The sequence below is a fragment of the Pangasianodon hypophthalmus genome, chromosome 9, assembly GCF_027358585.1.
Source record: "Pangasianodon hypophthalmus isolate fPanHyp1 chromosome 9, fPanHyp1.pri, whole genome shotgun sequence".
In the NCBI taxonomy this organism is placed as follows: domain Eukaryota; kingdom Metazoa; phylum Chordata; class Actinopteri; order Siluriformes; family Pangasiidae; genus Pangasianodon; species Pangasianodon hypophthalmus.
In genome coordinates, this window is record NC_069718.1 from 7383217 (window position 1) to 7407133 (window position 23917).

General features: G+C 37.9%; 1 protein-coding gene across 5 annotated transcripts in view; it reads left to right on the plus strand.

Moving 5' to 3' along the window:
- The first annotated feature begins 10156 nt into the window (after positions 1 to 10156).
- Positions 10157 to 23917, plus strand: part of LOC113547131 (zinc fingers and homeoboxes protein 2) — a 41074-nt gene continuing 27313 nt past the window's right edge. Inside the window, exons 1-3 of one of the 5 annotated variants that reach the window (XM_026947363.3) lie at positions 15138 to 15841; positions 16174 to 16306; positions 20492 to 20663. The gene's annotated coding sequence lies outside the window, so the exon portion shown is untranslated. The other 4 variants (XM_026947362.3, XM_053236783.1, XM_053236781.1 and 1 more) reach the window with 4 other exon arrangements.

Here is a 23917-nt window from a genome sequence, read left to right on the forward strand (position 1 = left end):
AGTTTCTCTCTAACTACTGAATAAATCAGTGTAGATGCCAAGGAATTAGAAATGTTAAAGTAAAAGAATAGAAAACAATGAAAATTTGCATAGAATGTAATCAAACCATGAACAAAATCACTTCAAATTGGTCCAGAGTGAAAACATTTTTTTTAAAGTGCTTAACTGGTTAATAACGTCATTTTTCCATTCTAGTATGATTTCAAGAAAGTATAGAGTAAATTCCTGTCCAGAATTCCACACTTGTTGCACGCTGAGTCACAGGAAGATATGACGTTGGATAGCTGCATTTTAGAAGATGGAACATTGGCAGGAAATCTGTATTTTAAAAAAAAGGAATTTTTATAAAGTTTCTGCAAGCATCAAGTTACACTGCAAATTAGAAGGATGCTCTGAGGAAATATCAGGCAATCGTGGTAGTAATCTGTAGCATCTGAGCAAAGTAATCATCCTTCACTTTAGGCAGAAGTCTGCAAAAGATCAACTATTGTTAGCGCTAGTTAAGAGGGTGACAAATGACTCTTGATCACAGGTAAAGAAGGTTATTAATCGTTGTTTTATTTCTTTCTGATGGTTTCCACAAGGGGGCCTAGAACCCTGGAGCAGGAGCATTAAAATATCATTTCTGTTCAGAAAGAACCATAATGTAAAATAAATCATCTCTAATTCCTGGTTGATACTGATAATACACTTCAAGATAAATAACTAAATAATAACATATGACTTTAAGTGGTTAAGCCTATAGATGAAAGACTCATTGTCAATGCTAGTTGTTTAAATATGTTAGTGAGCAAGAACTAAATTGTTACAAACATTTCTCCATTTACATGTCCCTTTTCATTATTTCCAGTTTTAAATGAGCATGCTTATACATGCCAAAAAAGGATAAAATATACATTTTGACTGGCAGTGTAAATGAGCTTTCCTATTGACAGCCATTTGTACAAACCAACATCATTTTGTTTACAATGTTTACAATATTATATTTTCTAACAATCCGAAATTTGACTTTTGGCTTGTATTCTGGTTTTAGCATTGAATTCATCTCATTCATGTAAACATTCGAGTACAGATTCCTCTGTATTAAGTGCCTGTTCATAGTATTAATCATGTATCCTAAATTCATTCTAACTAATTCTGTAGATGAGTATAGTTTGTAAGAGTGCTTTATCTCAAACATAAAGCAGTGGTTGCTATGATTTGTTTATATGAGATGTTGGCAGTTTCATTAAGGGTGAAACTTTCCATTTTGACCGTCCAAATTATTTATTGTGTTTCATTCCTGGTGTCTTTATAATATAATGGTTCTGTGCTTATATTGTACAATACCTACATAAACATAAACAGAAGTTTCTCAAATTATGAATACGTATTGTGATTAGCTTGCTGTTGTACATGCCAGCTGATGTTCTTCATGTTTATAAAAACCCAATCAAATGGTGCTAAATGTGTTTATATTTATATATATATATATATATATATATATATATATATATATATATATATATATATATATATATATATATATGTATGTATGTATGTATATATGATCAGACTCATTTTGTGGAATGTGTGGAATATATTTAGCTCTTTACAGCGTTTAGTTGTATGCTGTCAATATGCTAGTTTTACTGTGCCGCAGGGTCAGTATGCTGTTTTTATTACTTTTTCAAATCACTAGTAAAAAGAAAAAACTATAGACCATGTACAACTCTTCATGGCATCATCAGCTTTATGATCATCAAAAAACAGTCAGAGAAATACCTTAATTTGAATTAAACATGTTTCTAAAGCAATAAATCTAAATTCCACTACAAACTACTGTTCTGCATTGTGTACCTAAGCTTATGTGGATGAAATGTGAGATTCAGTGGCATAGCAAGGAGAGATCACATCTATTAAGAGGAATAGATTACTTCTATTATCGGGGAGATATAGATCATTTTGTGTGTATGTGGGTGTGTGTCTCTCTCTCTCTCTGTCTCTCTCTCTGTGCAGTGTGAGGCATGTTGGGTCATGATCTTCACACAATCGCTAAAGTATTTAGGTCAGATGAAGGTGTGGAGAGGAAGAGTACATTCATACTTGCAGGCACATATTTTCTTTCTCTCTTCACAACCTGCCAGTAGTGAAGAGTGAGTATAGTTATGTTTGTATGTGCAAACAGAGTGGCCAGTGATGGCTGGTTACAATATCGAAAAAGGGGTGCTAAAAATTTGTACTACCATTTATCAATAACGTGCCATTAAACACTACGAAACCAATACAGTTGATCCGTATAGCATGGGGTCTCAGTGTACAGGCATAAAACTATTATCCATATACACAGGAACACACCGAAACACTTCTTTAAGTGTTACAAGTCTGTAAACATGCTGTGTCTATTTCAAACACCATACAAGCATGGGAAATGAATTTTTTATTTTATTTATTTATTTATTTCATACATAGCAAAAGAAAGGTTTTCTTTTGGGAAAGTCAGTAGGTTTCTTTCTCAGAATCTGCTTGTCTACTGAGCAGCTGGGAATGAAAAAAAAAAAAATAGTGTGTGGTATTTTGAGTTTCTGCTGTTTCATAGTTACAGTATATCCAATAGTGGAAACACTAACAGTATCCAGCCTACTCAGGAAATCCCACAAAGCATCACAGTAGGCAGTCTTCACAGGATGTTCTCTAGGCTACAGATCACCCACAGTCTCCTGTTTGACACAGACCGCGAATAAGGGAAAGTTTCAGACACATCTGCAATGGGGTGTTGGCATGATATACAGTATGTGGCATAGAAAAACACAAATTCTGTCTTCTATATTAGTGTGTCACATATTATTCCTGATTTCCCAAATGTAATAGTGAATATAGTGCCATTTCAAGGATAGCATCAATCATACTGAACATGCCAGCTCAGCTCTAGTTCCGGAGGACAGGATGTACACAGATTTATCAGATTAATCCCATCTGAGGAGAATCAGTTGTCGCTGATTTTAAGATTAGCAAACCGAGCTCAAATCTGGAAATACAGGAAGGGGGTTGAGTATGTCTGACACTGTGATAAAGGCCAAACTCAACAATCACCTCCACACTACTGTACACTGAACAGTGTGTCCTTCCGCGAGGACAGAACAAAAACACACACAGAGTAACGCAAGAAGATAGCAAGGAGAGGACTTAAAATGACCTGAATGACTGTGAGTGTTGAGGCCTCTGAGCTAAACATTGCCATCATTACACATCAGTGATTGTGTGTGTGTGTGTGTGTGTGTGTGTGTGTGTGTGTGTGTGTGTGTGTGTGTGTCCCAGTGTGAATGTAGAAATTAAGTACACAGATCTAAGCAGATTCAAAGACATTCCAGTTTCCACATGTTTGCTATCCCTATAAAATGCAGACATTTTATGTGTTTTAGAGCAAACGAACTATTTCTAACTATTATTATTATTAATACATTACTGACATCTTGTGGTGAGAGGTGTTACTTCACAGCTGGGCATGGGTGGGGAAACGGAAGTGAAACATTTTATAATGGAAATTGAAATTCTGACGCCTGAAAATACCCAAACTGGGCTGAGCAGCTCTGCCTGGGATCGAGGAAACTACACCTGTGTTGTAACCTGGAATACATTTTACAATCATGGGGCTGTGTTAGTTGATGACCTAATGAAATTTAATGACGAACTGATGAAATTCAAAGAACGACCCATGACGAACTGAAGAAGCCAAGAAATTCAATTCATGACTAATGAGGAACAGGAGAACTGATGGTATTCAATATAGAACTGATAAAATTTAATGAATATCTGATGAGGAACTGATGAAATTCATTGAACAACTGATGTATTGCAGTAACAAAAATGCAAAGAACAGATAGAATTCAGTGTAGACCAGATAAAAATGTAATTACCCAATTAACAATCAATGAAATGAAGAAATTATTAAACAACTAGGAATGGTTTAAATTTAATTAACTGATTAAGAACTGATCCAATTCAGTACAGCCCAAATGAGAAGGACAAATGTAATTATTCATTTCAATGAAGAACTTGAATGAATAACCAATGAGGAACTGATGAAGAGCTGGTGAAATTCAGTAACGAACTGGTGAGGAAATGAAATTGAATGAAGAACTGATTAAAACTGGTCATTATTCAGCTGGTTTGATTCTGTAGTCTCTCTGCCTTAAAGATTTAAGGGGCTAAGTAGTTAATGTTCTATGCAGGCCTGAGGCTCTTTCTGTTTCCTGTAGTCGTGCACTGAGTGAGAGAGAGTAATGTGTGTGTGAGAGTGGCTGCATGCCAATGCTTCTTTTAACACACCTTCAGGGAATCCCTGTCACCATCTTAAGGGCATTTCACTACTGTATCAGCTCACGTGACTTTTGTGAAATGAGCACTTGTGAGGCTGAGGGGTTGGGTCAACATCAGTGAAGACTTCAAGAACAAAACAATATGGAGCAATAAAAAAGCACATGGTGATATGGGTCCAATGTCACCAACAGTTTCATCTTTCTCTTCATCTTTATCTGTGTGTGTGTGGGTGTTGTTTACAGACCTGGAAGAGATGTACATAGACTGTCCACAGTTGAACCATCCATTACAGCTGTTCAAATTCCACTGTATTCCTTTCAAGTCAGAGTTAATAATAGGTACTCAACAGGAAGCCATAAATGATCACAATATAATCAATGTCTCTCACCATGGTAACCAAGGCTAAAGGTTTTCTTAGGCAGTCTGGTTTCTCTCACACACTCGCCAGAGCTAAACAAGAGAAAGACTGTCTTCATAGCATTCTAGTCACATGTTTAGAGAAGTGGTGTCCAACTGTGGTCTTGTGTGTCTGACGTTCAGCATGGTTTAGTGATTTCGCTGCTCACACACCTGATTCATTACTTCAGATTTAGTAGGTACATTAGAACAGGACAAGCAGCAAGCCAAACTGGACATACCTCACAAATAACCGAATGACCTGAGACAGAAAAATGCAAGCTTTGGTAGCACACGCAATGGACTTTCTCCTTGCCATTTTCTTGGCCAGGGTGGAGCAGATGAAGTGATTTTGAATAAAGCCAAATGATGAACAGCCAGCAATAACTAGTTAGCTGGCTTTTCCTTTAACTGTAAGTCACATGTAAATGAGTCATTGTAAATGAGAACTGGTTCTCAATTGACTTACCTGGTTAAATAAAGGTTATTAATAAAGGTTATTATGTGCCATTAGGAAAATAGTGAGGTAAAATTCCAATGTGACCATATAATTATAAGTAAGGCATAAAACTCAATGGAGTGTGCTATTAGCTATAATCAAATAATCCAAGTGGTGTGAAAACAAGGCTTGGACACTAATTACATGACACAAAAAGCATCACAAGCATAATAAACAATGACGGACATACTAATAGTAACTAAGGACAGACACATAACAGGTGAACACAATCAGGCAACAAACCAATAACAGGATTAGAACAAAAAAACACCAGTACATGGCTCATTACCAGGCCAAAACTGATTGTTTTCCTACAAATAATCATGTCTCAAAGTGTTTTATTCCTCTTATACCGCAACCAATTACAACTGTTCATCTGTTTATAGTTATATTTCATGATACGGAACATCCTAGAAACATGTTAGTTCTTGTTGTAACTTATGTTACCACAGCTTTAAACAGCTTTCTTCCCTCACCAGGCTCTCTTTTCCTCTTTCTTCAAGGTAATGAGATAGCTCAATACAAAGAAATCCCAAATAGAAGAAGACTCCTTATGTTAAATAAACATCTCCTCACAGAAAATTCATGAAATGAACAATTGCATACATTTTAAAAATTTGTTTATGTGGCACACCTGCCATACACTTCTCAGTATAAACTGTTACTATAAAAGTGATAACACATTAGGACAGGCTTATTAATATAAACCTGTGATTTGAATTACAACTGGCACTACTGTCAGAGCTGCTGTTATAGAAAATGAATCGATACCAATCGGAATCTAGATTTTCATCAGTGCTGTGGTATAAATATAATGTAATTACTTATTACTTAGGTTACAGCTTCAACCTAGATGAGCTAAGCATGAAGTGAAATTCACTGCTACTGGAAGTAAACTGCTTTCTTGCATTCCTGTGTTCTTTTCCAATCAAAGGAATTTTCATCTCAAACATTTACATAATTCTTTTCTGTGAGCTTTAAGGAAGTGCCATTACCTGGTAGACTAGTACAGTACACAATATGATAATGAGGGAAAACAACAGGTCAAAGTTGCACAACTGGTTTATGTAAAGAATAAAACATGACAGGGCATGAAAAATAACCACTTATACCACAACAGTTTGCCAATGATTCATTAATGTTTCATTAATTTTTAAACATTTATAGTTACAATTAATGTTATGGAACATCCATGAGATGTTCCATAACATTAAATTAGTTCCTGTTTTTACTTATTTTATAGTAGCTATAAACAGTCATTCCCTCACCAGCCTCTCTTTTTAATGCTCTCATGAAGTTAAGAAGACAAAAAAATGCAGATTGTCATGTTACTGAGAAGCCAGAAAGTGCAAAAGACTTTCCCGTGTCAGAAAACTGTTACGAAACACTGACACTGGAGACTCCTTTCATAAGTGATAACTAAACGTCTCTTAACAGAAACCTTCACCATATCAATGATTATATGTTTCTCTTTATTAAATAACAAGACACTTATTAAAACCTTTTTTCTTAATTAGCCTTAAATTATGTGGAGCATTCACCATACAAGTGAATGCGCTGTTACTATAGAAACGATAACATATTAGAACGAGTGCATTGATAGGAACCTGTAGTTTAAATTATAGCGAGAACTACAGTCAGGACCATCCTCAGATTTTTTATTAGCTTTATAAGATATAACTTAAAAAAAGGCACCTCTACCACTCACCATAAACCAGCCTAAACTGCAACCAAATTACATCTAAATTATATATATATACCAGCAAAACACCACTTTTTCAGGTCACATAATTTTTCAAAAAATTGCAAATGGAAGATAAAAAACTCCAATCTGGCAACCCATTCCTCAAACCTTGATTTGGCTCCTCTGTGCCTGTACCTGTAATTGGCATCACATTGAGCCAAACACTTGAGCACAGAGCCGAGAATTGAACAGACACACACACGGGGCCGAGACAACAGAGAATTCATCAGTGACTCATTTCTGCCAAATCTGCATATAAATGCAAGTGCACACCATGACAGCCCTCATGAATAAATTCATGGTGGTAGCCAACATGTGCCAGCATGTGTGCCCCACACACACACACACACACACCTCTACACACCCATTAAATCTATACTGATTACTAGTATCTGCCAATCCACAAACACAAACACACACATGTACAGACTCGACTTATCCGTGCTGGTTACCAACATTTTCCAGTATATACACATTTGCAATCTGCACACATCTTGCACCCAATTTGAGGGAACGGTGACTCTCACTGCTTGTGCTGCTTCGCCTCCAGTATGTGGCCATAAGCATGTAATCCCAGGGAAGATTTCATTTCGTAATGCAAACACAGGATGAACAGGACATTGAGGAAAGATATCCTAAAAATAAAATGTGTCTAATGACATACTGACATTAGAAATTAGAAAACAAACCCACCTTAACAATCTTATTAAAAACAAATGGTGCATGTGCTTAATGTTGGACAGAAATCTCAGAACCTCAGAATATTCAGGTGCAGAGTCTGTGACTTTACTTGAGACAACAGACTGCACCATGGCTGTGTGCTGTTATGAGGCGTGGCACATTTTCAAAATGGCAGAAAGATGACACTGTAGTAAATGGGATGGTCACAAAGTATTCCCTTCTTCTCCAACTGCCTTTAAAAAACTTAAAAGCTGTCCTAAAGTAAATCGATAGACATGAAAAGAACATTCTGCCCGTTTTGTCTGGTTACTTCCAGCTTGAGTACTTGAACACACTTGTAACTTGTACTTGTAATTACTACTTTAAAAGTTGTAAATACGTTTTAACAAGGGCACAGGAATGTCAGTCATTACAGGAATGAGCAAAGCATGTAGTGTCCAAAACGCTGTACCAGAATTATGTGCAGGAAGAACACAGGCAAGGTTAAATTTTATTCACTTTAGACTACGCATTGTCTTTGAATAACACATTGCTCGATGAAGCTAAGTATGTGCAAGTAATAATAGTTGCTAAAATATTCAAATAAATTAAAATATAACAAACTGCATAGCAGCAAATAGGCTACAGTCAGTAATATTACACCTACAAAATGATGGTAGATGTACCTAATAAACCAGCCACTCTATATTGTCTGGGGATCCGCTATTCCAAACACTAGCATTTTATAGAAGGAATCTTATATGAATTAACACTTGTAAGGACCATGTACATAGAAACAGGGTCGTAAAGAAGAAAAGTCATAGCTGTTGAAACCGACAGTTACTCACAGTGCATAAAGAATGATACACACCGTTCCTTTAAACACCCTAGATAAACACTCCTATAAATAACCACTATGAAGAAGTCTTGATACAAGTGGTTCTAGCCATTTTTTAAAATGTCTGTTCCAGTAAGAAGATTAGACATTTTTTTTTTTTTTACATTTAGTACAGTAAGCTACAGTGTGTAGTGTTTAGAGGAGTGCTCCAAACCGGTTTGCGGAAGGAAAACAAAAACAAACAATAGAAAAGTTCAACCGAAATCACAATAACCCTTTATGTTTTCTGGAATAGAAACACTACTTTCGAAATGTATTATCTGATAATGTTGTTACATTTTCACTCACTACCTTATTATTTATGTCTCCAATCACCCAAATGTTTCTGGATCAGCGTCATCATCACATCTCACATAATGCTACACACCTTCAGTTACACGGGTGAAAAAACACATATGGAATAAAACACTTCGAGGTGTGTAATTACAGAAAAATAATGTGTGATGTGGCTGGATGTAAAGCTGAGTTACTTTTACCGTGTCAAAGTTGATTATTTTCTACTAACAGCATGTTTTATTCCGCTTATACCATAACAATTTGCCAATGATTACAATGTTTTATTAATATCAGAAGTGGCGTGTCATACTTTTTATCCATTTATAGTTACATTTAATGTTGTAGTATATCAAAGAAACCTTAAACTACAAGAGGGGTTCTTAGGCTTTTTTTTTTAAATGTAGAGATGATATACATCCATTCATGCTCCTTGAATTTTGCATTTTATTAGTTATTCTATTTGTCACTTTGCATGTAGAAAGTTCAAACCGTTAATCATCCAAAGAACCCACCAGCCTTCAGACAGACCCTAGATATTCCTCTTCATGTTTTAAGGTCATGTGTAGAAAATAATCAAAATAGCATAGCTATAGGATGGTATTTTGTTGATCATTTTGTGGTGGCAGATTAATATTTTCACCTGGGGAAAATATTTCAACAAAATGTTCCAAGTAGATCCCTTTAGTACCATCCAAACCCCACTGAGGCGCCTTTAAGTGTGTAGCAACATAAAGATTGTGACCGGCAGGGGGCGCTGTTTTCAATGTCTTGCTCTACAGAAGTGAACTCTCACTACATACCAGAAATAAATACTCCAAATAATTGCCAAAAGTATGTTTTTTTTTTTTCTTTTTTTTTTCATCGTCTGAAACGGAGTGAATAATATGGATTATATCAAATATACCTGTTTACTGTTAAAACAAATAGCTGGAATCCAAATAAAACCCAAAACAAACATCTGTCACATGCTGGAGATTTATAGTTTTAATTATACAGTTATTTATTTATTCATTTTGTCAGGGAGGAAAAAAATAGTGCACTTTAATCATTTTAAACTGATGGTGTGGATTCAATAACTGCATCTGAATCAGTGAATGAAATCTGAAACTGCAATGAATGGCAGGCTATACAAGAGCAGGGTTATGCGTTCAAAATCATTATTATTAATAATAATATTAATAATTAGTTCCTACAACATACAGCATAACATTATAGGTGTATGTGTAGGTTTTTTTTTTTTTGGAGTGTAAGTAAAGTTAAGCTTTATACTGCACTATTTCACTGCACCACTCAGCTCACATGCATGGCTGGTTTTTATTATTGCATTGCCTTGCATTAAAATATTTTGGGTGTCGTATGAAAATGTATCGCTGACGTACAGGATCATGTGAGTTTTTTCGTCCCAGATCTCCCAGTGCAATGCACGGCCACTTTCTCTCTCCTCTCTCCGCTCTTGTCTTTAGGTTTCGCCCACCAATCTTTAAGGATTTGACCACCAAATTTGCTTATGGGCGCTGATTGTAGGCTCTAGAGAGGAAAAAAAAAAAAAAAAGAAAGAAAAAAAAAGCGACAAATCTTTACAGAAAGATTTAAAGCAAACAGAGTCGTTTTTCGGGGTGGCAGGTAAGAATCTGAGTGGTTTATTTTCTCTTTACAGTAATGATCAGTGTTATATTATAGTACATTAAATTACATTACTCTGGATTGCACTGTTGAAGTTATTGAACGCAGCTTCTTCCTTTCCGTCACATTTCACTTTCAACTGCGCTTTTTTTTTCTTGGGTTTTGGTTTAAAATCAGCTTTACTAGTTTACAAATGATGTCTAATACAGGTTTGATGTCTATAAGGAAAAAGTGACACTGTCTTGGACTCTCAGAAACAATAAACAACAATAATAGCGCTTATCATTTCCATAGGCTACCCAGCACAGCAGTACGCTGTAACCCCAAACTGTAGGTCAGCTGTAGATAAATATCAACATTGTATCAGCTTTACTAGGTTACAAAATCACTTTTTGATTGCATGGTCTCACGTTTACGGCGAGTTTATCTTCTTTATATGCGCTCAAAACTAAGAAGAAACCCCAGTTACAGTTTAAGCACAACTGCACAAGCCAACTTTGAACATTAAAAGTGCTGCTGTTGCCACCGGCAACTGGGCTTTGCAAGGGGTATTTGGGATATTTTGCTAGCTTAGCCTGCTGAATTAGCCTAGCATAACAACTCTTGTAAACACGGCCACAGATATGATAATTATACATATATACAAGTTGTATGACTATTTTAAAGTAAGAAAAGTCTGAAGTGTTGCGCTGTCTTGTGTTTAGTAGCGACATAACAGTGTTGTCAAGGACTTTAGTTAGCTAGGTGGCTAGTCCTGTATTTTTAGCCAGGCTGCTAGCCTGTGGGTTTGTGCTTCTGCATCTATGACTTGGTTTGATTTAAGACCATTTCCCGAACGTTTTCGTGAACATTTTCGCGTTTTTTGTTTTATAAAGGAAAAATTATTCAAATTGGTGCATGGCGTGTTTGGCTAAGTGTCTGGTTGCTAGCATGCTAACGTTACGTGACATAGCAGTACAGTGTATTATCACAGACATAGTTATGATTTTAGTTTTAAACTGCGATACACTGAACTATTTTGCACTTTATAACCTATACTAGACCTGTAGCATGTCTTTAAGCACCCAACAGTTATGTTTAGTTCATATAAATTTCATGCAGGTTATTTTGAAATCTTGTTATCAGGTGAAAAATGTGTTATAAATTAAACACAGTATCAGCCAGTACTCTGGTCAGATAATAAGTATATACATGACCATTGGACTGGCCTCATGTTGACCGGTCAGGGGGATTAGGGGATTATATGAGAGATTTATTTATTTTTTTTTCCAGTTTGCATTACTTTAAAGCTGTTTATTTTCATCATAACTATAATTAGGGCAAAAGTTTGGGTTAAAGTTCTGCACCACTGATTGGACGGTTGTGAGTTCAAATCCCAGGACAACCAGAGTCACTATTGGGCTCTTAAAGGAACAATCCACCCTAAATGACTTATATCCATGGTCCATGGTTTATTTTATAATGAAACTCTGTATTTAAACTTCTCTGGTCTGTTTTCACTTTGGTTAATGGTTTCCTACATTGCCCACAATCCTGCTGATCGTGGCGCTGGTGAGATTCACCCTCACTTCTTCTCTACCTAAATAGTGCGATGCAGCAGTGCTTTAGTCCTTTAGCCTGTCCAGCTGTCCCACCTCTTCATCTGGCCACTCTGCTCAAATGGATCAGCTTCCAAGCTTCAACAATCATACCAAAAACCACCGTCAATGCCATCACACCAGTGATAGGGCAGTGGTAGCTCAGTGGTTAAGACATTGGACTTCTGATTAGAAGGTTGTTGGCACCACCAAGCTGCCACTGCTGGGCCCTTGAGCAAGGCCCTTAACCCTCAAATGCTCAGTTGTATAAAATGAGATAAATGAAAGTCGCCCTGGATAAGGGTGTCTACCAAATGTCATAAATGTAATACCAGTCTTCTCATAGATCACTAGTTGAGTCTCTGCTGTAACTCAGCACCACTGTGTAGTATAACTATGTTGTATTCTGAGACTTTAGGTCCAATGTTTGCATCCACAACTCCATTACATCTACGCTGGATTTCTAATTTCTCATTAGTGAAGTGAAGTGAAGTGTGGCCAAGTGTGGTGACCCATACTTGGAATTTGTGCTCTGCATTTAACCCATCCAAGTGCACACACACAGTAGTGAACACACACAGACACACCGTGAACACACACCCGGGGAGCAGTTGGGGGTTCGGTGCCTTGCTCAAGGGTCTCACCTCAGTCGTGGTATTGAGGGTGGGAGAGAGCGCTGGTCATTCACTCCCCCCACCTACAGTCCCTGCCGGACCTGAGACTCGAACCCACGACCTTCAGGTTCACCTTCAGGTTACAATTAATGACGTTGAACACTGCTGAAAATGATAAGTAAGAACAAAAGCTCTTGCTTTTTGTTTTTAGGAGCTAACAAAATATGACTGTTATCACTTATATTTGAGACTGGATATTTCTTCACCTGTGAAACACCATTGTAACAGTGCTAGCAATAACACTGTTCTCCTATGGTGTCAGAGCAACATACAACCACTAGCTTCTCACAGGAATAATGAAAAAAAAACCGACACATGAGCTTCAGAAACTCTAAAGACATCACAAATATTTCAGTATAAACACATTTAATGGGTTTCAGGGTGGAGTTTTCCTTTAAGCAAAATCACTAACCCTCAACAGCTCAGTTCTATGTTTGGATTGGATCCTCACTTGTACCCTGCTTTGGATAAAATCGTCTGCCAAATGAATAAATGTAAATAATCCTCTACAGGCTTGCACAACACCACTGTCATCACTCTGACCTGGTTCATGGCCCTCAAAGATTGAACTGAGCACCAACATGCTCCACTACACTGCAATGTTTTGTATGGATGTCCGAAAAGGAAACTGGGTGATTAAAAATGATTTGGCTTATCATTGGGCCAGCTTGGTAGTGCATTGCTGGAACACAGCTCCAGGGTTCAATCACGACTTCGGGTTACTGTCTGTGTGGAGTTTTTCTGCACGAAGCCCTGTAATGGACTGGTGTCCCATCTGTTCCCCGGATAGGCCTGAATCCACAGAAACTGTGACCAAGTAAAAGTGCTTCCTGAAGATAGATGAATGAATGAATGAATGAATGTAGTTTTTTTTATTATGCATCATTGACTTAACGGTTCTTATGTTGAATTCAGGTGGCCTAAACTTTTTGTTTAAGTAGAGAGTAATGGAAAATAATTCATGTTTCATATATGGTTTCGACTAGGGTGCTATAACATTGATATATCAAGATAAAATATAAGATAAAATATAATAAGATTTTTTTTTAGCACAACAAACTAAATGAAACTTGGAATTATTGTTTGATTTTAATATTTTTACTGTTTAAAATAGCCAAAATGTTTCTCCTTTTTAGTGTTATATAATGTATTTTTGTAGACATAAAATAAAAGTATCATCAAACCCTTACACAGGATATTTTTTTAATGCAGTGCTGCTGTTTTGCTGGTGATTTCTAGCAAACCTATATATCACCCACTCCTAGTTTTAACCGAGTTTAAAGATGGAAATGCCATGACACAGTGCTCAAATATGTGTACCAAATATGTACCTAGTAGATGAAGATTAAGATTACGATATTGTGAAGTACAACTATATTCTCCGACTGATTTTTTTTTTTTTTTTTTTTTTTTTACCAAGTGGTTTACACTGGAGCATTTGAACATGAAATGACTCAAATGCACTAATTTGTGGTGTCTTAGTGGTTAAAATTCCACACTAGTGAAAAGAAGGTTGAGTTAAAATCCTGTTAGAAAACCACCTGAGCAAGGCGCTTAACTCTCAGCTTCTCATGTGCTTGAGCTCTGCATCCTTCATAAGTCATTTTGGGATCAAACCGTCTGCCAGGGGAGTCAATTCAAATGTAAATTTCATAATGACTGTTATATTTCATGTCTACTTATGGATGATATTACTTATGGAGACATTGTATAATATCTTACATTACAGCTTAATTTGTTAATGGTCTGGATTTTTTCCCTAGAAACAGTTCAGGATGAGTTCCTGTGTATATTAATGCTCTGTGAACTTCCTTTTTTTTCCTAGATTAGCTGTCATGATTCTGTCCTGAACTTTTCTCTAAAAGAAGCATGAAGCTGCGTCCTTTATGTATTGTAGTGAAAGAAACACGTCCTGAAGTGTGCTCGTTGTCTTTTACTGTTTCAACTATAATATCAGCTTTTTTTTAGCTGCTTTGTTTTGTATTGACGCAGAAGTAAAAAAAAAAAAGGGGGGGGGGGATAGGTTTCAATTCCAGCATGAAGAATGCATTCATCTGTACTTTGCGTGAACTGCCATCTTGCAAAATTGTGTTGTTTACATACTGCAGAGCTTTTCATGAGGATTGTGCAAGTCAGGCCGAGTTGCCAGAAAGTGCAAGTCATGAGCAGCACGTACACTTTCCTTCTCCGAGCCCACTAAAACCCACTGGCTGTGTTTCCATGCTCATCATTATCCGCAATTAGTCAAGTGGTAATGACAGGAAGAAGAAAAGAAAAGTCATGAATGTGTTAATTAGTTAGGTACAGAATCCTTGGTGATGGATTTAAGATGACAGCCAATAACCTTCCACCAGATATAATTTTTTATATCTTGTTACTATGAAAAATACTGGATTGACAAATCAAATGTTCAGTATGTCATGGTATCAGGTTACAGATTCGCTTAAAAAAAGACATTGAATGCCACATCAGAAACAGTGTGAGTAATTATTATTTGGAAAACTGTAAATAGGATCTTAACCTTCAATAGTTTATCCAGGCAATGTAGTTTATTGTTTCTCTAATTGTTTTTTGCTGGTATGTGCTTTTAAAATTAGCCGACTGTTTTTGGATAACTTGGAACGATGTGCAGCACCTAAAATAAAAATACTTGTTACCAGTGTGACATAGCATTAACAGGGTATGTATATCGTCACAGGCCTAATTCTAATAATACCCCATTTGTGCTTGTTGTAGTAACCACTCCGGACTCTAGGCCTTATTGGGAGTGCATGACTGGAATGAGATGTTTACATGGCACATTCTGCAGCTTATAGTCTAGCAATAGCATGGAAACACGGACACTGGCCCTCTTTCCTCCTCTCCTGTCTGAGCCACTGCTAAAGCTGAAACTTAAACAATTTTAAAAAGACTCATACATTTGAAGTGCTTGTTTGTTTCTCCTTTTTTTTTTTTACTTCTTAGGTCTTTCTCACACTCTTTCACTCCCCTCTTCTTTACCCCGGGTGTGAGATATTTGCTGTATGGTGCATTGCCAGAATCATAGTGTGGAGCTGCCAGCCTTGAGAGATTGTAGCGCCAGAACACCTCCTTAAAAAATCTCTCGCTTTGGTCAGGACGAGCACGAAAGGCTCCACCCTGATCATACATCTCTTGGGTTTACTTCTAATACGCTGATTCGTGAGCTTTGATCCTGTAAGTATTCAGGCCAATAGGACTGGAGGAGGTGTATGGATAGCCTGGATTTTGAACAAACCGCTAATTCCAGAACCATAATGCATGAGAGCAAGGTTAATCTGCTTATGCTAGCTCTGAGTAAATGACAATGTAGCGATGGCACTGTTACAGTTACTGCCTTGATTTGGTCTGAGGGACCTTGACACACCAAACTTAGATTTAAAAAAAAAAAAAAAAGTTTTTAAGAATGAGCAGAGATCCACATGTGTATACTGGCTAATCACTCTGCATCGATTTGTACCTAAATTTAGCTAAGCACTGTAGAAATCTGAAAGCTTGTGTCTGTCCAGCCAGCTGATGCATGCTACCGTGGCAGAAGATAACACCACATGTCTCAGTGCCACGGGCCACAGTCAAAGCCATGAGGTCACGCCGGATAACGGCCACTTTTACTGTCCGCAACAGCTGAACCATATACTGCTGGTAGGTTTCCATCTCAGGGTGTGGGATCTCTGCTGCAAATCTCTGAGAACGTTTCTACTTCTGTTCCTCTACTCCTGTTGGTTGATTTTATGCTTGTGTTAGGATGGCCATTTTAGGCAACTTGATTTTTTTTTTGTCTGACACAATCTGCTCAAAGAGTAAGCATTTCCTACAGGCCAGCAATGGCTCAGTTTAGGGTTCTGCACTGATCACCAGAACGTTGTGAGTTCAAATCCCAGGACTGCCAGAGAACCATTGTATAGTCCTTAATCAAGAAGTGTCCCTGAACTCAAAAACATCTCTCTTTCTGTCTCAAGAAAAGGAGAGGATGGATTTTATTGTTTATTAGCTGCTGTAACGAAAGTGATAACAGAAACTTGTTTCAAGTAAGACATTGTAATTGTCGGCAAATTGCTGTGGTATAAGGGGAATAAAGAACACTTCAGGACATGTTCTTATTGGAAAATAATCAACTTATAAAAGTTTGATAGGTTTGGCATTTCCAGCATACTCATTTGCCCATATTCTGTTCTGGTGTTCATTTGAATAGATTTTCGTATGCCACCTGTAGTAATAAAACAGCTTCTCTATATAGACTATTTTTAATGGTTTAAAATTACACATTTGGGAATGCTTTAAAACTTGAATTAGATTCTATGTCAGTTAAAAGTCACTTTGGATTGAGTAAATGGAAATGCCAAGCAAAACAATGGAACAGTAATAACACTTAGATAGACTTAAGTTCTACAGAGCATGTGGGAGTGTGTGAAATCATATCTGCTTAGTGAATGGCAGCTCTTTGTGCACCACTCGGGCAATACATCACCAGTGAATATGACTCTGCTGTTCTTTGCTTTGCCCAGTGATGACATCTTCCAGAGCAGATGTTTCCCCATCAGTGAACCATGCCAGGGAGATCCAGAATTCACTGCGAGCCTATAACATGGTGTCCTAGTTTGACTATTGTATAAAAAAAAAAAGTTTCCGCCTGTTTGTTAATGTTGAGTCATTGAAACACTGTTACGTTCTGTTCTAATGTGTAGTACTAGAACTTCTTGACTGCCCTCTAGGCAAGCTGAAAGATGTGTGAGGTAAAATTGCTCCCTGGACCAAAATGAAAATCAGATTTGCGGGTCGTTGGGGCAGTTTAATGTTACCGTTCCAGGGTCATGCTGGATCCAGAGCCTATCCCGGGAACACTGGGCTTGAGGTGGGACACTGAATGAGACACACCATGCACACCCAAACATAAGACAATTAATTTCCCTTCACTGGAACTAAGAGGCCCAAACTTGTTCCAGCTGCACAAAGCGAGCTCCATGAAGACATGGTTTGCCAAGGTTGGAATGGAAGAAATTGAGTGGCCTGCACAGACCCCTGACCTCAACCCCACTGAACACTTTTTGGATGAACGACTGCATCCCAGGCCTCCTCACCCAACATCAGAGCCTGATATACCAATGCCTGGCCTCACTAATGGTCTTGTGGTTGAATGAGTACAAATCCCCACAGCCATGCTCCAAAATCTAGTGGAAAGCCTTGCCAGAAGAATGGAGATTATTATAACAGCAAAGGGGGAATAAATATGGAATGGGAATATGAGTGTGATGGTCCGGTGTCCACAAACTTGTGGGTATATAATGAGCTGTTTAGACTTAGTAGTTTTGCTCAAGGCTCAAACACTGGCACTATGACAGTCCTGGGATTCAAACATACAATCTTCTGGTGACTAGTGCAGAAGCTTATCTACTTACCTACCAGTTTTCTGGACTGCACAATGCAGGTGTCCATAAATGCCTGCATTTGAGTGACTAGTTTCCAACGTTTTGTTCCAATCCTTATTCCCACAAGCTTAATCACTTACTATACTTACTTATAATCACTTACTACATATTATATACCTGAATTAAATTTCAGTGTGCTTAAATTTCAGTAACTAGTGCTCATGGTTTCATGATATTGCCACAGCATTCTCCATGTGCTGGTTGTAGACAGGTTCATAGTTCATAGTTCATGTAAACAGTGAGGTGCCTGTCTCATTAGGCTTAAACTTCACATAGTTTCTGAAAGAAGTTAAAGCACTAGTCAAAATTCAGTGCCTTTACATGAGTAACATGTGTACAGCAGCACATAGTAGGAGTCATTTGATCAGTCCTGAAAAATGAATACATTTTAATGCAATAATAAGTAAGGAATGAAACATTTGGGCGCATGCTGTTATACGAAAATAATCAACGGCAGGGTGGTGTGATGAAGTATTAGCACCCTGAAGGTAATTATTTTCCTATAACAACATATTTCTCTTATACCACAACAATTTTTCAACAGTAATAAATTCAAATTTATTAAAGTTCCTGACATTGTGACAGCATTCATGTGCGTTCCCTTCGTGATTACAATATTTCCGATAGGATGTGAAGGCGGCATAATACAGCTCACAGAACAGTGTGTTCTCGTGGAAAGAAGGCAGTAGAGTTGATGATGTGTCGTAATTGAGTCAGTATCAGGTGTTAGTCATTAAGAGATGCAGCAATCAACACTGTGTGTGTTAGGAGCAGACATGTGCTCTCTTTTTAATTAGATATATGGGAAAAACAAATGGTGCATAACCAGTTTATTCAGATAGAATGATTTTGTGTTAGTGTTTCATAGCTGCTAAAGTAAAAACAGTGAACATGGTAGTAGTACACAGTGATAGGACGATATATTATCCATATGGAGATATGAAGTTGAGTTGTTGCACTTGTTAAGTAACAAGTAGCTGGTTTTTCTACTGACTGTGTTTTTTTTTCTTTTTCATGTTAAATAATTTGTGTAAATGTTTAAAAAAAACTATTTTGCATGTTTTTTTGTTAGCAAACCTAAATATCAGATAATATAATGATTTAATATCAATGTCATGATAAATTGTGTCACATTATATTTTTCTGAAATATCACAGGTATCGTGATTTAAATATATTTTTTTAATAAAAGTTGCAAACTCTGTATGCAGCTGATTTTTTTCCCAATCTTCCCAGTCAGCCTGTGTCAACTGTAGTTTCAGATTCCTGTTCTTGGCTAACAGGTGTGAAACCTGATGTGGTCTTCTGTTTTTGTAGCCCATCCGCTTCAAGGTGTGTGCACTGAGATGCTTTTCTGCTCACCACGGTTATAAAGAGTGGTTATGTGAGTTACTGTAGAATTCCTTGCAGCCCGAACCAGTCTGATCATTCTCCTTTGACCTCTCTCATCAACAAGGTGGTTCAGCATGCAGAACTGCTGCTCAGTGGATGTTTTTTGTTTTTTGCACCAATCTGTGCAAACTCGAGAGACTGTTGTGTGTAAAAATCCTAGGAAATCAGTAGTTTCTGAAATACTCAACCATGCCACGCTCATGCCAAGTCACTGAGATCACATATTTTCCCCCTTTTTAATGTTTGATGTGAACTTTAACTGAGGCTCTTGACCTGTATCTACATGATTTCTTGGTTCGTGCTGCTGCCACATGGTTAGCTGATTGGATAATTGCATGAATGAGGAGGTGTACATGCGCTCCTATTACAGTCTCTGGTGAGTGTATATCGTGTATCATAGAGACGTTTTCTAGCTTTGTGATCGTCACGACCCATGCCTAGTTATCAGTCATCACAATTTCTTCCACTATTTTGTCATGACATATTTGCTCTATTGCCTACCCACTGTATTATTTCTGAAGTGTATTTGTTTTGTCATTCAATGTTCAACATGGGGTTCGTTTATGAAAGTTAAGGTTAGCGATGGGGGCAGGAATCATTGGGATGAAAGCACATCGCCTACGCTGGTTCAAATTTGCCCACATTTTCTAATGAGATCAGGTTCTCAGAGTTCACTAGAGGCCTGAGTCGGTGTTGACATCTAGCTGAGTTGCTGTGTGAAGTGCTGCGTCACTGCTCGCTGATCAGCGTTTCAGACGACGCGAGCTCGCCAAAACTGCAGCGGTGCTCGGCTTCGGCATTCAAATAACCTTGCCAAATCTGCCATGCCACACGTTTCCCAGGTAACAGCCTTCCGGTTTCTTGGCAAACACAAAAGCGTAGTAGTCTCAGGGCCTGTCTAGGAGAGGACACACACTCACACTCACTCACTCACTCACACACACACACACACACACATACACACACACCCACATCCCCTCCTCACTGCTGACATTTTTCTCTCGTCTCAGATTCCAGCGAGCTGCAGGACCAGTGACGGAGACAGAGAGGGAGAGAGAGACAGACTTGGTGGCGTAGTGAAGGAGACGGACATCAGTGGACACGGAAAGAGGAAAGAGTGTGAAGCAGGGGCGCTTCAGGAGGCCTTCTCCTAGGGGAAACCCTCGCAGTCGCAGAAGTTCTGTGAGTATAGAACGCTGTATATTTTTTTGACTTGTGCTCTGTTTTCATTGGGTGATGCTGTTAGGGGTGTGGCCTGCAGGAAAATAAGGAGCACAGTAGTGGCGTGGATCTGTTTATTGTGGAAGCATCAGCTGCTAAACACATGAGGGAGTGGGCTATGGTTATAAACCACATATGATACACCAACAGGGATCACATGCTGTATGCAGTGTGTGTGTCTATATGTGTGTGTGTGTGTGTGTGTGCGCGCATGTGTTTATATCTTGGTGGGGACTAAATATCCACACAAGGATAGGAATATCTGACAGTTTTGACCTTGTGGTGGTCCCCACGAGGAAAAGTGCTTGTTTACAAAAACTGTAGCTTTTATTTTAAAAAAGAAACAAGCAAAAGTGTTTTCTTTTCGTCACGGAGGTTAAGGTTAGGGTCAGATTTAGATGTAACATAACATTAATTAACTGCATTAATAATTATGAAAAAGGATAGTCCTCCCAAGGAGAGGGTTAGGGTTAGACAAACGTGTGTGAGTGAGGGAGTGTGTGTGTGTGTGTTAGGGTTATCCAAAATGCATTTGAATTTTATTATTATAAAATAATAATAATTTGAATGTGTTTGAATATTAATGATCCTCAAATACTGACAACATTAGCAGAAGCTCTAAACCCCTGAAGATGAAACTGGTGTTGGCTTCTTCAGCAGAGAAGATCACCAGGATATACTTTATGTTTTTTTGTTTGTAAATTTATTCACCATAATGTTATCTGGCTTTTCAACTTCAACTCATCATCACACATCTTCACCTATTTTTTAAATGTATTTTTTGTTATATTTATCTAAGTCACATGCCTTTTTTCACTATATACGATCACTACATAGGGTGTTACGTAATGACCCTACACAGTGCACTAAATGCTCAATAGGATGTCATTTGTTATTCAGTCTCTGTTAGGACTTTATATATGTAGCTCATTAGAAAAATAACAGATATGGACATATATTAAGAGACTAAAAGTAAAGTATAGGATCTTAAACATTCATTGTGAAATTCAGCCCTAGAGTGTGTTTGAACATAATGAATATATGTGTATGTATAAACGTATTATCAGGATTTTACTGTAGACTATGTTCATTACACAGTGCAGAAGAGGTCCAGACTGAAAAAGGATGTTCATCATCATGGAGTCTAATTTGGATTCCCCAGCATGAGCTGATCACTCTCATTAGAGCTGTTTGCCCTGTAGGCTCTCTGCTGGGTTTGTGCACATTTTATTCTCTGCCTGATCTCAATATGTGTGCACTGGGCTGTTACTCTTCCACTAAAGCTGGAATGTGCAAAGAGGAAAACGTGTGATAATTAAGGTTGTGTGTGTGTGTGTGTGTGTGTGAGAGAGAGAGAGAGAGAGAGAGAAAGAGAGAGAAAGAGAGAGAGAGAGAGAGAGAGAGAGAGAGAGAGACTTGTCATGTGTGCCTCAGAGCACCAGTTCTCACTCCGGCTAAATCAGTCTCCACATCTGACTGAACACACACACACACACACACACACAATGCTGAGCTTGGTCTCAGAACGCAGTGCTATAAGAATAGAAAGAGGTTGGTAAGCTGATATTAGTGACTGTATCACATGGTGGCTGTCACAGAAGGCCATAAAAAGAATGAGTGTTTACTGTAAATTCTCTGGGTCTGGCGATGTGTTTAGGGACATTCGATAGACATGCAGGAGTTTTTGTGCCTGGTTCAGATCATCACACATCTCACAAATGTATCTTCCTCCAAGTTTGTCTCACAGAGTGAAATAGGCCTGCCTGAACAGATGACATACAGTAATATCCATATCACTGTATATCAACATCTTTTCAGTGTTACTCGCTTTAACTAGATGTTGCTGGATGTTAAAGTCTAATTAGTGCCAACTGTTTCCTTTTGTAATAATTGAATAAAATGATCTTTGAACATAAGGGGCTTCACTGCAAAACCTCACCCACCCTAAAGATCATGATGCTGGTTATGTTATTACCCAGGTTTGGGTGGGGATTATAGAGACACATCTCTACCAACTTTCGCAATAGCTGAAATGTCCGTGCCAACAGTTGGGTGTTTAATGGACGGTAAGACAGACAAGCGTGGCAAAAACATACTAGTAGGTGAATGAGCTGTGAATGGTGCCCTGGGATGGACTGGAGTCCCATCCAGGCCATATTCCCGGGATAGATGTCGGATCCACCGCTTGCTTTAGTCTGACTCAGTGTGAGCCTCTCGTTTTTAGAAGCCGGTTTGAATGTTGTTTTTACCCTATAATAAAAGGAAGAGAATTGATAGAGTATGTGTGTAAGTAGCTAGTATATTAGGCTGCTTTGTCTTTGACTTTTCAAAGGGTTAAAAGGAAACATTTCTCTTGCATTCCCTCATCAAAAAACATTATCCTAGTTAGCTGTTAGTACTGTGTCTACAGACCTACTTTTTAGCTAGCTATCTGTAACATTAGCTAGATGTAAACTGTCTCATACAGGCAAACTTGTGCTTTGTTGTCATGAGTTTTGCATTGATTTGATATGTGTGCCTCAAATTAAGTTCAATCAATGGGACCTCACTAGAATTGTTAGCTAACATAAACTAGCATTGTTCTAGCTAGCTACCTCACCAGCCTGTTTTTGTGAGCTAATAAGAAAAAGTGCCTATTCCAATCATTTGTTGTAAAACTTTGTTAAATTATCAGTGCATTTAAATTTTGGCCACTGGAAAAAAGGGAGTTTTGGTTTTTATCTTAATGTGTAAAAGTGTAAAAATGCTGAAAGTTTGGACTCAAAGTGTTACCCAGTTTCATTTTTTTAAAAAGATTAAATCTAGTAATAAATCATTCCAACTGAAGGGAACTGGAGTAGAGAAATAGAAATAGATTGTGTTTCCTCAGCTCTCCTGCACGTCTCATCATTAATGCATTCAAACAGCAGCAGCTACTCATTCAGTGTTGCCAGGTCTGGAAGGATCCCTCAAAACTGGGCTGTTATCAATCACCTTGAGTCAAAAGTGGCATTGGGCTGGAAGTAATGTGTTACACATTCGGTTAACAGTAAACCATTTGCAAGGTTATAAACAATAAATCTAATTTAGCAACTCTGCCTGTTGTGCCATGCATATCTGTGCCATTTCTGCTAGAGCACATCCTATATTATCTTTTACAGCACTATCTGTACCTACGCTGTACCACGCAGGGGTAGATTTTACCAAAGTTTTTGCATTCCTGCTATCAGCATTTC